The 13149-nt window shown below is 40.8% G+C and overlaps 1 protein-coding gene across 3 annotated transcripts in view; it reads right to left on the minus strand.

The window, feature by feature from the left end:
- Nucleotides 1–13149, minus strand: part of LOC136879004 (leucine carboxyl methyltransferase 1) — a 65600-nt gene that overhangs the window by 1851 nt on the left and 50600 nt on the right. The window contains exon 5 of one of the 3 annotated variants that reach the window (XR_010860878.2): nt 4927–5045. The exons of the other annotated variants lie outside the window; for them this stretch is intronic. The gene's annotated coding sequence lies outside the window, so the exon portion shown is untranslated. The remainder of the gene's footprint in view (nt 1–4926; nt 5046–13149) is intronic. 3 annotated transcript variants of the gene reach the window in all.

Here is a 13149-nt window from a genome sequence, read left to right on the forward strand (position 1 = left end):
ACAGAACAGAACTGTACAAGTAGAAACTGATTAACTAACAAGAAAAACAAATTAACAACGAAAATAATATTCAGAAAACAAACACGTAAATACATAAAGCAGCAACAACTACCACAACTAACAAAATACCACTCCGAATAATATCACAAAAGTGACAGAGCAAGCCAACCCACATGGCGATAGCTTCCTTAAATGTGGCATTGCTGTTATCGTTGCCATAGCTACAGAACATTTTCCAGCAGCGTTAGTCAACTTTTTATTGCCAATGGCGTTAAACATCAGACTCCAACTCTCGTGGGCTTTAGTAGAGGTGAAGCATTATCTGTAATAATTAAGAGGGGAGGGTTTGCAAGGCAATATTATTGGGCTTGTGTTTTTTTTTCTTATATCTACATATATTAACTTCCCCTACCAATACTGTTTGATGCAAACCGCAGTTTAATATATGTCCTGAAAACATCTGCCATTCTGATATGCACAGTAAATACAGAAAAATAGAGATCATTTTATTTATGGCCTAACAAAAATAGGAAGCTCTTATGCCATAATATTGAATCATAGAAACTATGAGTGGACTCTCCAATAAAGGGTCCGATATGTAAATGAAACGTCTGTAAAACATAAAATGGACAATGCAACCATGTTAAACATAAGCTGTAATTTACACACACTGTGCCACAGTGCAGAATAACGTAGATGGTAAAAGCAAGCTAAACACTTCAGTACACCAGTCTTGCATGTGATAGGATAATCATTCATTTTTGATTTAGTTTTTAGCATCTCTCAATGTATGTGAAATATCCTTTTTTATGCAGATATGTAATCAGGAGCAAAACATGGATGATAACTAGCTCAGAAAGAAAGAGAATAGAAGCTTTTTGGTGTTACAGAAGAATGCTGAAGGTGAGATGGATAGATCGAACCACGAATTAAGAGATACTGAATCGAACTGGTGAGAGGAGATCAATTTGGCTAAATTTGATGAGAAGAAGAGATAGAATGATAGGACACATCTTAAGACACCCAGAACTTTATCAGTTTGTTTTTGAAGGAAGTGTAGACGGCAAGAACGGTGATTACAGACGGCTAATATTCCATGTTGTGGAGCTCCGAGTGGGAGTTCATGGCACTGAAAGTATAGGTATTGTGCACGTATTAAATGGTTGTCAAAGAAAAATAGTCTAGTACATCCTCCAGAAGTGGGAGTTCATGGCAAAGGAGGTGCAGGTAGCATGCAACTGTTGAATTGCCCTCAGAGAAATGCGGTCCAATAAGGTGATCACTCAAGATTCCAAACCATGCACTCACTCCCCATTGCACTTGACAGGCTGCCTGTTACACCCAGTGGGGATTGTCAGCACTCAAATAATGAATATTGTGGTGGATGTCGGTACTATTATTGCAGTCTAAGAACAGGATTTTTGACAGGAATACTGCATCATTTTCCAAATTTTCTAACAGCCACTGACAGCAATACATTTGAGTTTCAAAATCCTGCCCATGGAGCTCCTTGTTATGCTGTAGATTTATACGCATGCAGTATTCATAGTAGAAGCCTGGCTGATATGCACTCATTGTGCAACTGCCCTTGTACTAATGTATGGGTCACTGCAAGTTGTGGCCAGAACAGCCTCCTCATTCTCACAAATGTTACGATCTTCTCTCAGATAAGTGGCAACATCTGATGTACCTCTGTTGTTCGTAAAAGTCTCTCAACAATGCAGAATATCCTTGCAATCAGATATTGCCTGACCGGATACCTTTTCCAAGACAGACACAGTGTCTGAAACAATTTTTATCTTGCTTTCCCATAGATAAGGAGCATGTCAACATATTCGCCTGTGAAATACATGGTGAATTACTGAAGCAACTTCATTACAACCGTACATAGCAGTGCAGTGTGCGCAGTATGCTAAAACAACAACAGCGGCATTCTACTGCTTGCATGTGGCAAACAATGACCTGTGTTAAAACAGTAAAACTTCAAATCGATGTGATAAGTTTTATATGTTGTAGGATTCAAACTATCAATTCTATGTTCTGATGATTGGTAGGATAGTGTTTGACCACATGCGCTATGCCACAGCCGTGAGTGAGACTTGTATTAACAATGCTTCAGAGTATGTTTTCCATCAGCTGTCAATGTTTCACATGCTCTCTATGTCACAGTTTCATAGTTTTAATTCATACTGTGTTTTGCTATACCCAATCACTGGTATGACATTTTAACATAGTTACACGGTAGACTGACGTATGATAAATGATTGAAAGGATGTCATATTTTTGAACGGTCTATGGTCACATGTTGGAAACTACAATAGTGTTCAGAATCATTTTCAGGATGTGCTTACAGTGAGTTAGCACCATACGGGATGCTAGCAAAGAAATATCAACCTCGCAATCTCACACATTTGTTAGGCTGCAAAACAAAATATTGGTAGAGGCAGCTCATTCAGCTGGTATACAGGCTGTAACTAAATATGTAGGTAAACTCCTGGGATTCAATAGAGGACCTGACAACAAGCAGAACATGTCATCAATCAATCAATCAATACTGATCTGCATTTAGGGCAGTCGCCCAGGTGGCAGATTCCCTATCTGTTGCTTTCCTAGCCTTTTCCTAAATGATTTCAAAGAAATTGGAAATTTATTGAACATCTCCCTTGGTAAGTTATTCCAATCCCTAACTCCCCTTCCTATAAATGAATATTTGCCCCAGTTTGTCCTCTTGAATTCCAACTTTAACTTCATATTGTGATCTTTCCTACTTTTATAAACGCCATTCAAACTTATTCGTCTACTAATGTCATTCCACGCCAACTCTCCGCTGACAGCTCGGAACATACCACTTAGTCGAGCAGCTCTTCTTCTTTCTCTTAATTCTTCCCAACCCAAATATTGCAACATTTTTGTAACGCTACTCTTTTGTCGGAAATCACCCAGAACCAATCGAGCTGCTTTTCTTTGGATTTTTTTCAGTTCTTGAATCAGGTAATCCTGGTGAGGGTCCCATACACTGGAACCATACTCTAGTTGGGGTCTTACCAGAGACTTACATGCCCTCTCCTTTACATCCTTACTACAACCCCTAAACACTCTCATAACCATGTGCAGAGATCTGTACCCTTTATTTACAATCCCATTTATGTGATTACCCCAATGAAGATCTTTCCTTATATTAACACCTAGATACTTACAATGATCCCCAAAAGGAACTTTCACCCCATCAACGCAGTAATTAAAACTGAGAGGACTTTTCCTATTTGTGAAACTCAGAACCTGAGTTTTAACCCCGTTTATCATCATACCATTGCCTGCTGTCCATCTCACAACATTTTCTATGTCACGCTGCAGTTGCTCACAATCTTGTAACTTATTTATCACTCTATAGAGAATAACATCATCCGCAAAAAGCCTTACCTCCGATTCCACTCCTTTACTCATATCATTTATATATATATGAGAAAACAAAGGTCCGATAATACTGCCTTGAGGAATTCCCCTCTTAATTATTACAGGGTCAGATAAAGCTTCACCTACTCTAATTCTCTGAGATCTGTTTTCTAGAAATATAGCAACCCATTCAGTCACTCTTTTGTCTAGTCCAATTGCACTCGTTTTTGCCAGTAGTCTCCCATGATCCACCCTATCAAATGTTTTAGACAGGTCAATCGCGATACAGTGCATCTGACCTCCAGAATCCAAGATATCTGCTATATCTTGCTGGAATCCTACAAGTTGAGCTTCAGTGGAATAACCTTTCCTAAAACCGAATTGCCTTCTATCGAACCAGTTATTAATTTTGCAAACATGTCTAATATAATCAGAAAGAATGCCTTCCCAAAGCTTACATACAATGCATGTCAAACTTACTGGCCTGTCTTATAATCATATGGTTTATTTGCTTTCGTTTCCGTGTTACAGGCATTGTTTGCGGTGTACATAACACAGACCACTTCACTATGCAGGTGGGTCATTTGTGTAGGGCACACATTCCACTTGTGCGTTTCGTCCCTATTGAAGTCTGTGTGCATTTGTTTTGCATTCAAAGCCATGTGTTGTCAGTTGCTTAGCAAAGTAAACACTTTCACACAGATTTGTTGGAAACGTTCTACTGGATTCAATTCAGCGCATGTGGTTCATGCATGGTGGAGCACTGCTTCATTTTGCTCTTGCTGCTAGAGCAATTTTACAAAAGCAATTTCCAAACAAATGGATAGGGCGTCAGGGACCGACAACGTGGCCTGCTCGTTCTCTCGATCTCAATCCATTAGACTTCTACTTATGGGCCATTGTGTATGCCACATCTATTCATAATGTGGAAATGTTGCGTCAGCGAATAGAGCAAGGGTGTCAGCCGATACGACAGATGCCTGGAATATGGGAACGAGCGAGACAGTCAATGATGCGGCACATGGACGCCTGCATTACAGCTCGTGGTAGCCATTCTAAGCACCTTGCATAGAGAACTGTAAGTAGTAAGTTACACTTTATCAACATAAATGACCAACCTGCATAGTGAAGTGGTCTGAGTTATGTACACCACAAACAATGCCTGTAACACAGAAACGAAAGCAAATAAACCATATGTTTACAGGACATATTCTGCTTGTCACGACCCCTATCGAATCCGCAGAACTTTCCCGCATATTTAGTTACACACTGTATATACAGAAAAACTAGCTCAAAGCAGAATCGCAAGGGACCAACATTTTTTTCCAAATAGACAAGTGTCTGTATTACATAAAACATTCTTTTTTTTTTTTTGACATGATATGGGCTTTTGGGCTTATACCGTGTAAAGAAAACAAGGTGAAACTCTCACGTTTCGCAGAGAACTTTGCTCTGCATCTTCAGAAGAAAATCTTGATTGTTGCAGAGGAAGTCTTCTACAATAATTAGGGTTTGAATTTAAGATTGTTTTACCGTTGGAACTGTAGTGGCACACTCGTTCGTCACCAGGTGGCTCGCTGTATGCTGGCACAACGCTGAAGCGGAGCTGACGACAACATTAAGCTCCGATTAAGATGTTCATCACACCGTGTCTGTGAGGAGTAACAGAGAGGACATCAAATGAAATGGTAGAAGAAATAAACAGAAACTAATAAAATAAAATGCAACAAAAGACACCAGAATGGAATCGAACAGAGCTGAAGAATGAAAAGAAATACCAATATAGTTGGTCCGTTATTGGACATTATAAATTTCCCAGCTAACTCACTCCTGGTTGCCAGTGTTTCACCCCAGTGTGCTGAGTTGGGCTCATCAGTTGATAAATAGCACACCTACCAAGACGCATGGCTAGTGCATCCTGTGGAGGCCACTGCGTAGACTACTTGGAGCCACTGGCAGTGCCAATGCACTATGAGAGACTTTGTCTCATTTTCAAAAATTGATGCCTGCCTGGACATCAGATGATACAGATGTCGATTCCCATAGGGAACTCGTTCAGGACAAGTATTTCAGGTTCCCTGTGGGAATCGACATCTATACCATCTGATGGCATCAATTTTTGAAAATGTGAGAAAGTCTCTCATAGTGCATTGGCACTGCCGGTGGCTCCAAGTAGCCTACGCAGTGGCCTCCACGGTTTGCACTAGCCATGCATCTTGGTAGGTCTGCTATTTACCAACTGATGAACCCAATTTAGCACACTGGGGCAAAACGCTGGCAACCAGGAATGAGTTAGCTGGAAAATTGATAATGTCCCGTAACGGACCAACTATACTGGTATTATAAATTTACTCATTCGGGACAAATATTCCAGGCTCCCTATAAGAATCAATGTCTATATCAATGAAAAGAAAGTATGTGGAGAAAACCAGAGGATGATGTGAGACAGAGTGTGTGTGTGTGTGTGTGTGTGTGTGTGTGTGTGTGTGTGTGTGTATGTATGTGTGTGTCGGGGGGAGGGAGCATAACCAGTGTACACACGATATGAAAGTATGACATTAATCCATTACACATAGCTTGGAATAAACCAACTGGTGACAAGGAATGTACAAATTTGGAAAACACCAAAATGAAATAACAATATAGAAAGAACAGGGAAGAGAACTACCTATATAAATCCTTGATGGTTGGCAACCACGCATTACTTCATTGATAGCCAGTGCCCCTGTTGAAATTGTTAGAATTTTTACGTATTTCCACAGCTTGATAAAGATGTTGATTCCCATAGGGAACCTGAAATATTTGTTCCAAATGAATAAATTTATAACACCAATGTAGTTGGTCCGTTACTGGACATCATAAATTTTCCAGCTAACTCGTTCCTGGTTGCCAGCGTTTCATCCCAGTATTATAAATTTACTCATTGGGAACAAATATTTCAGGTTCCCTATGGGAATTAACATCTTTATCATCTGATGGCCAGGCAGGCATCAATTTTTGAAAATGAGACAAAGTCTCTCTTAGTGCATTGGCACTGCCGGTGGCTCCAAGTAGCCTACGGCAATGGCCTCCACGGTATGCACTAGCCATGCGTCTTGGTAGGTGTGCTATTTACCAACTGATGAGCCCAACTTAGCACACTGGGGCGAAACGCTGGCAACCAGCAATGAGTTAGCTCGAAAATTTATAATGTCCAATAACGGACCAACTATATTGGTATTTCCACAGCTTCCCATATAATCCTAGACCTGTAGTGTCTAGTGTGGGTAAGAGCTCGAAGATCTTGGAACATGACATCACCCGACGACAGAGCGTGCTCAGCTATTGCTGACTTGTCTGCCTGGTCGAGACGGATATTTCTTTGGTGTTCCTTGATGCAAGTCCCGAGAGTCCAGCTTGTTTGGCCAATGTATACATTGCCGCAAATACAGGGAATTGTGTACACCCCAGGGTGTAATAGTGGGAATAATTTGTCTTTGCTTTCACCTAAACTGTGAGCAATTTCAGTGACTGTGCCAAACACTTTTTATATTATGCATGCAGAGGACCTTGGCAATTCTGTCTGCGGTATTGTGAATGTAAGGCAGGTAGGCAGTTCCTTTCACTTCTTTCTGTAAGCTTTGCTTAGCTGTCCCTCAGGAACGCAGGGCTCTATGAATCTGTACATTGTTGTAACCATTACCCTTGAACGTGACAGTGTGTCCATCTCCTGGATATTTGATGACACACAAATTGTTTTTTGCGCTGGATGATGGTGAGAACCTGCATGGAGGTAGTGATTTGTGTGAGTAGGCTTACGATAGACAGTATGTCCTAAGGAGCCGTCCGGTTTCTTTCTTACTAGAACATCCAAGAAAGGAGGGCATCTGTCCGACTCCATCTCCATAGTGAATTTAATTGAAGGATGTTGCTGATTTAAGTGGTTTAAAAATACACAAAGTTTCTCAGAACCTTTTGTACATACCACAAATATCTCATCAACATACCTCCACCAAATAATAGGTTTGACGGGCGCCGAAGCAATCATTCTCTGGTTTTCTCCACATACTTTCTTTTCATTCTTCAGCTCTATTCTATTCTATCCTGGTGTCTTTCGTTGCATTATATTTTATTTCTTATACAACATTCGTCCCTGATTCATCCGATGTCCCCTCCGTTACTCCTCACGCACACAGTATGATGAACATCTTAATTCGAGCTTAATGTTGTCTCAGGCTCCCGCTTGGAGCCCTGTGCCAGCATACAGCGAGCCACCTGGTAATGAACAAGCATACCACTACAGTTCCAATGGTAAAACAATCTTAAATCCAAACCCTATTCATTGTAGAAGACTTCCTCGGGAATAGTCAAAATTTTCTTCTGAAGAAGCAGAGCAAAATTCTCTGCAAAACGTAAAGAGTTTCACCCTATTTTCTTGACATGCCATAAGCCCAAAATCTGTCTGCAAGAAAAGGCCGAGAAAGCATCAATTTTTTTTAAATTTATTTATATTTTTTTTTGCTAGTTGCTTTACGTCGCAGTGACACAGATAGGTCTTATGGCGACGATGGGACAGGGAAGGGTTGGGAGTGGGAAGGAAGCAGCCGTGGCCTTAATTAAGGTACAGCCCCAACATTTTCCTGGTGTGAAAATGGGAAACCACGGAAAACCATCTTCAAGGCTGCCGACAGTGGGGTTTGAACCTACTATCTCCCGAATACTGGATACTGGCCGCACATAAGCGACTGCAGCTATCGAGCTCGGTAGCATCAATGTTAACAGTGTCTTTTTGCCTTACATCACCAATCACCACCGCCATTACACAGAACATGATACAGTATGTGGTATTTTTAAATATTATTTAGAGCTTACCTGTATCTGCCTACGCTTGACGCTCGGCTATCCAGATTGATGTACGTAGTATTGTAGTACACTGATTTGTTAATTAATATTATTGTGCTTTATTATTACATACAGCCTGATACCAAGAATATCATTTTGGCACTATCACAACACTATATTACACTATTTCAGAACACTGGATATATGCTCTTTAAACTTATTTCCATCATAAAAATCTATACAGTACTTCACAACACTAAGCCTTCTTCCACAGATCAAACGAAGAAATCTGTTTCCTCTTCTTTCTAATCACGTCTTTCTGAATGCAGTCCTGAGCTGAGTACTTTAATTCAAGAAGAGTGGAAGAGTTAGATGTAATGGCAAATTGCTTTACATCACAAAAGCACTCTGAGCATGTTCATGGCTTCGAATCTTGTTTTTATCTTCATCTTCTTGCTCGTCTCCTCTTTCTTGGCCATTCTCACTGCTAGAAGAGCTGTAGCCGATTTGAAAATGTGGTATGTCATAAAATGTTCATCACTTTGAATGCAGTTAAGTGCCTCGCAGGGAATGATTCTTGCTTAACACAAGCTGAATATTGCCAATGCGTTTTTAAGCACTTCACTCCCTCCAAACACGTGTGTCAGTTTATCCAAACAATGACACTGATCATACCAGCACTGGAAATGCACAAATACTGTATACATCAACTGCTAATATTTTCCACATTGTACAAGTAGATTTTATTCTTTCATTTCCGTGTTGAGGAGATTCTGCATTATACAAAAGTAAGAACATTATAACCCCGTAAGCTTCACCAGGAGCGAGAAAATATTCTGTAGTGGACAAGTTCCTGCTTTATTCAAGTTTTGTTTTAAGCACATTTTACTGTATAAGTGATGTGAGTAAAGAACTGAAATCCCAGATAAGGCATTTTGCAGATGATTTTATATATAGAGCAGGGCCTCTCAAGGTGCATGCACTGTGCAAAAGACGACTTCGCTTGGTTGCCCAGAGTGCAGAACCCCACTTCTCGATTTGGAGCAGGCGCTGTCTCTCTCTTTCCCCACGCCTGTCACACTCGCTCCCCCTGTCTCCCTCTTCCTCACCCACTCCGTAGCGCTCCAAATCCGAGCCAAGTTGAGCCGAGCTTAGCCAAGTAGCCCAGAGACGAAGCGTTGGTCCGAACTGAGTGGAACCGATGCACAGTGCACTGAGCTCTTGCGCCTCGATTTGCACGCGTGAGATTTTGGGCGTTTGAGAGGCCCTGATATAGAGTAACAAATAAGTTACAGGAATATGAGCAATTGCAAAAAAGACCTCAACAAAGTTATGAGATGGACAGCAGAGAATGGTATCATAGTAAACAGGGTGAAAAATCAGGTTGAAAGTTTCACCAGGACGAAAAGTCCTCTCAGCTTTAATTACTGTATTGATGGGGTGAAAGTACTCACGGGACTGTAAGTGCTTATAGTGCCACTTTTGAAAGTACGAACCTGACACATTTGGCCGGAACTTGAAACAGCTGAGTGGGTTGCTGTGTGTCACGTCGGCTGATTCGAATGATGTACATTACCGCATAAGTACCGTGGACCTCAAATCAAACAATCAATCTGCACAACGTTAATATTCGTGCATTAGCAAATATATAAATGCATGACTCTTTTCTTTATACATGAAAACTATGCAAGTACATTAGTATTTGTTCATACTACTGATAACATACTTTAAAAAATTAAAAGGCAGAAAACACTATATACACAGATGCTGTAGCTATGTGTTACACTCATACCACGTACCGGCATTAAATATTACACATAACAACTCATAGGCTACACTGTCGAAAAGAACATATTTCACATGGGAATAGCCTTCCCAAAATTTAACCAGACACGAGAAAATATAATCTAATCTCTGAAATCAGTGACGCACTCTGCCATATCTTAAGGTGTATCACATTCTTATTTAATTTCTGAACATAGCATTAAAATTAAGCAATTGTTTACTTCAGCCTTTATTTCTAACGAGTTGGAGGACGTTAGTATTTCTGAAACTGATTATAGCTGTCACCCAGTGGAGATTTTAATAAGAGTTTAATGCACAATTTGTTATTTTCTTTCTTTTCCTTTACATTTGTGCTTCAGTGGATTGTTCTTTGTTTAAGAATAAAATTGTATGCAACCAAATAAATCTTACGTTCATTTTTTAAAATGAGATGCACATCCATTACTGATTAATTCAATTACAATTTTTCCCAACTGTAGTTTGGATGAGATGAGTGTGGAGACAGCGAGGATAGTTGGAGAGGTGGGGAAACAATAGCTATATCGGGTGAAGAAAGTTGTATGCAAGAGACAAAAAGACTGCAAGAAGGGAACAACTTATACCTATCTTCAAGAAAGAAAAGTAGAAGAGAGTGTAAAATCTATTAGGGAATCATTCTAATGTGTTACTATAGGAAGATTTTTGAAAAGGTTGTGAAGAGACGAATTCAGGCTGAAGTTGGAGGAGGTCTGAGAGAACAGTATGGCTTCAGACCAGGAAAGTCCACAATAGATCTCATATTTGCCATAAGAAAGCTATAAGAACTACATTATGAATATGGAAAAGTTCTACTGATGACCTCCTTGGATACCGAAAAGGCAGGAGATAGTGTTTGCAGAAGTAAGACATGGAAGGCCCTGGAAAGAAAAAGGAGTTGAGGAACAGACTCCATGGAGGGTGAAGTGTGAGTTGTGTGAAAGTGAAATTAGAAAGAGAGAGAACAGACTGGCTAGAACAGAAGAATGGTATGAAACAAAGAAATGTACTCTCGCCATTACTTTTCAGTGTAGTAATGGATGACATATCACAAGATCTAAATTTCATATTTCTGTACTGACAGCTTATCACTTTAATAATGATAAATCACACGATAAATATGAATTTTAAGTTTTAAATTTACATTGTATTGTAATGTATTGAACAGGAGGATAGCATTTTAAAAATCATTATTAACTGATTGGAGAAGAAAGACGGGCTCCTAATTGCCGTAATGACAAAAGACGAGCGCTGCCCGTCCCCCATTTAACTCTCTCATTTCTCATTCATAACTATAGATAGTGCTCATTATTGATATCTGTAGCGTGTATTGAAGTGTTTGGAAGTTCCTTGACCACTAAAGATTATTTTACGTAATTTTATCTTCGGTGGATATCTTTTCAGGTACGCGTGTGGTTTGTTTATATTGTGATTATGGCGGTGCCAATGCCTGAACACAATAAAGTCTATCAAATCTGGTGAAGTTTATGAGTGGGTGAACAAAGTTCTCAATGAAAGGGACTGTGATATAAATGATGATGAATTCCGTAAACGTAATTTTGATGACAATTTGAGCGAAAGCAGTGAGGACAGTGAGGAGTGTGTAAACAAAAGCGATGTATGCGTCGCGAGCCAAATAATCCAGTAAAATTACATTTCAGCAGTCAATGCGGAGTCAACTCGACAACTGTTTGAATCTGGAACAGAGATGTATTTAGTAAATTCTTGGGCGATGATTTCTGGAAGATCATAAACAAAACTAGTAAATATGCCCAGAATACATTTCTGGCTGGTAGGGATTGTGGTAATACACAGAAAGATGTATCCGTACATGAAATGAAGACTTATTTCGCCCTCATCAAAATAATGTCGCAGATTACGAAACCTAACCTAAATGATTACTGGAGCACAAAGAAAGCTTTATATTCCAGTGCAAGAAGTGCCTTGTTCCTCTTCATTTGGAAGACTGTTTCAAAACATACCACACAAAGAAAAACTTTGGATGCCCCTGAAATGATGTATTCAGTTGTCAGTTTGGCCATACCAAACCTACACTTAAGAAAATGGAAATTACAACACCAAGTCATTGGTCGTTTGTGTTGATTTTCAAGATATGGAACGATGCCATGTAGGTATATAAACGATCAAAGTTTCAGACCCATTGGATTGTTGCTACAGGTCTCCCCACGTGATTGGTCGCAGAGGAATCAACTCCAGTACACGGACTCTGGTGTAGCGTAGTTGACTTGCAGTCTGTGCAGTGAAGTGTTCCCCGTCAAACATGCCTCAACGACAGAGAAGAGCACGCTATCAACAACTTTTGCCGTTTTTTGAAGGCCCGGATAATTGGGCTGTGTGAGGCTGGATTATCACTAAGGACTGTCTCTGAACGTGTTGGCCGACAGGCATCTACGGTACAACGTGTATGGCAGCAGTGGTCAAATGAAGGTACCCACACTCGTAGACCTGGCACAGGCCCAGCGCGACAGACAACTGTGAGAGAGGACCGCCGCATCATTCGGATGGCCCGGATGGAACCCCATGCAACAGCAGCGCAAATTCAAGCAGTTGTGGCACCCCACGTTACACAACAAACAGTTCGTAATCGCCTGCGTGCAGCTGGCTTACGAGCCTGTGTCCCTGCAGAAGGTGTTCCATTGACCCACAACAGCGACGTGTAAGGCTGGCCTGGTGTCGAGAAAGATCGACGTGGGTCGACGAATTGCATAGGGTCATCTTTAGTGATGAATCGCGCTTCTCTCTTGCCCGCAGTGATCGCCGGAATCGTGTGCACCGACGTACAGGGGAGAGGGGCCGCCCAGATCTTATTGTCGACAGGCACACAGGACCAACACCAAGCATTATGGTCTGGGGAGCTATTGGCTTTAATGTGAAATCACAATTAGTGCTTGTTGAGGGCACTATGACTGCTCGACAGTACGTTGATAGGGTACTCAATCCAGTGGTTGTCCCTATGATGGCAAACATTGCTAATGGGATGTTTCAGCAGGACAATGCCCAGGTTCACACTGCACGCATATCCAGAGAAGCTCTCCACGACATCACAACCTTAGAATGGCCCGCCAGACCCCCGGACCTCAGTTCTGTTGAGCATGTGTGGGACATGATGGGTCG

This window comes from Anabrus simplex, chromosome 8 (assembly GCF_040414725.1).
Source record: "Anabrus simplex isolate iqAnaSimp1 chromosome 8, ASM4041472v1, whole genome shotgun sequence".
Taxonomy (NCBI): Eukaryota; Metazoa; Arthropoda; class Insecta; order Orthoptera; family Tettigoniidae; genus Anabrus; species Anabrus simplex.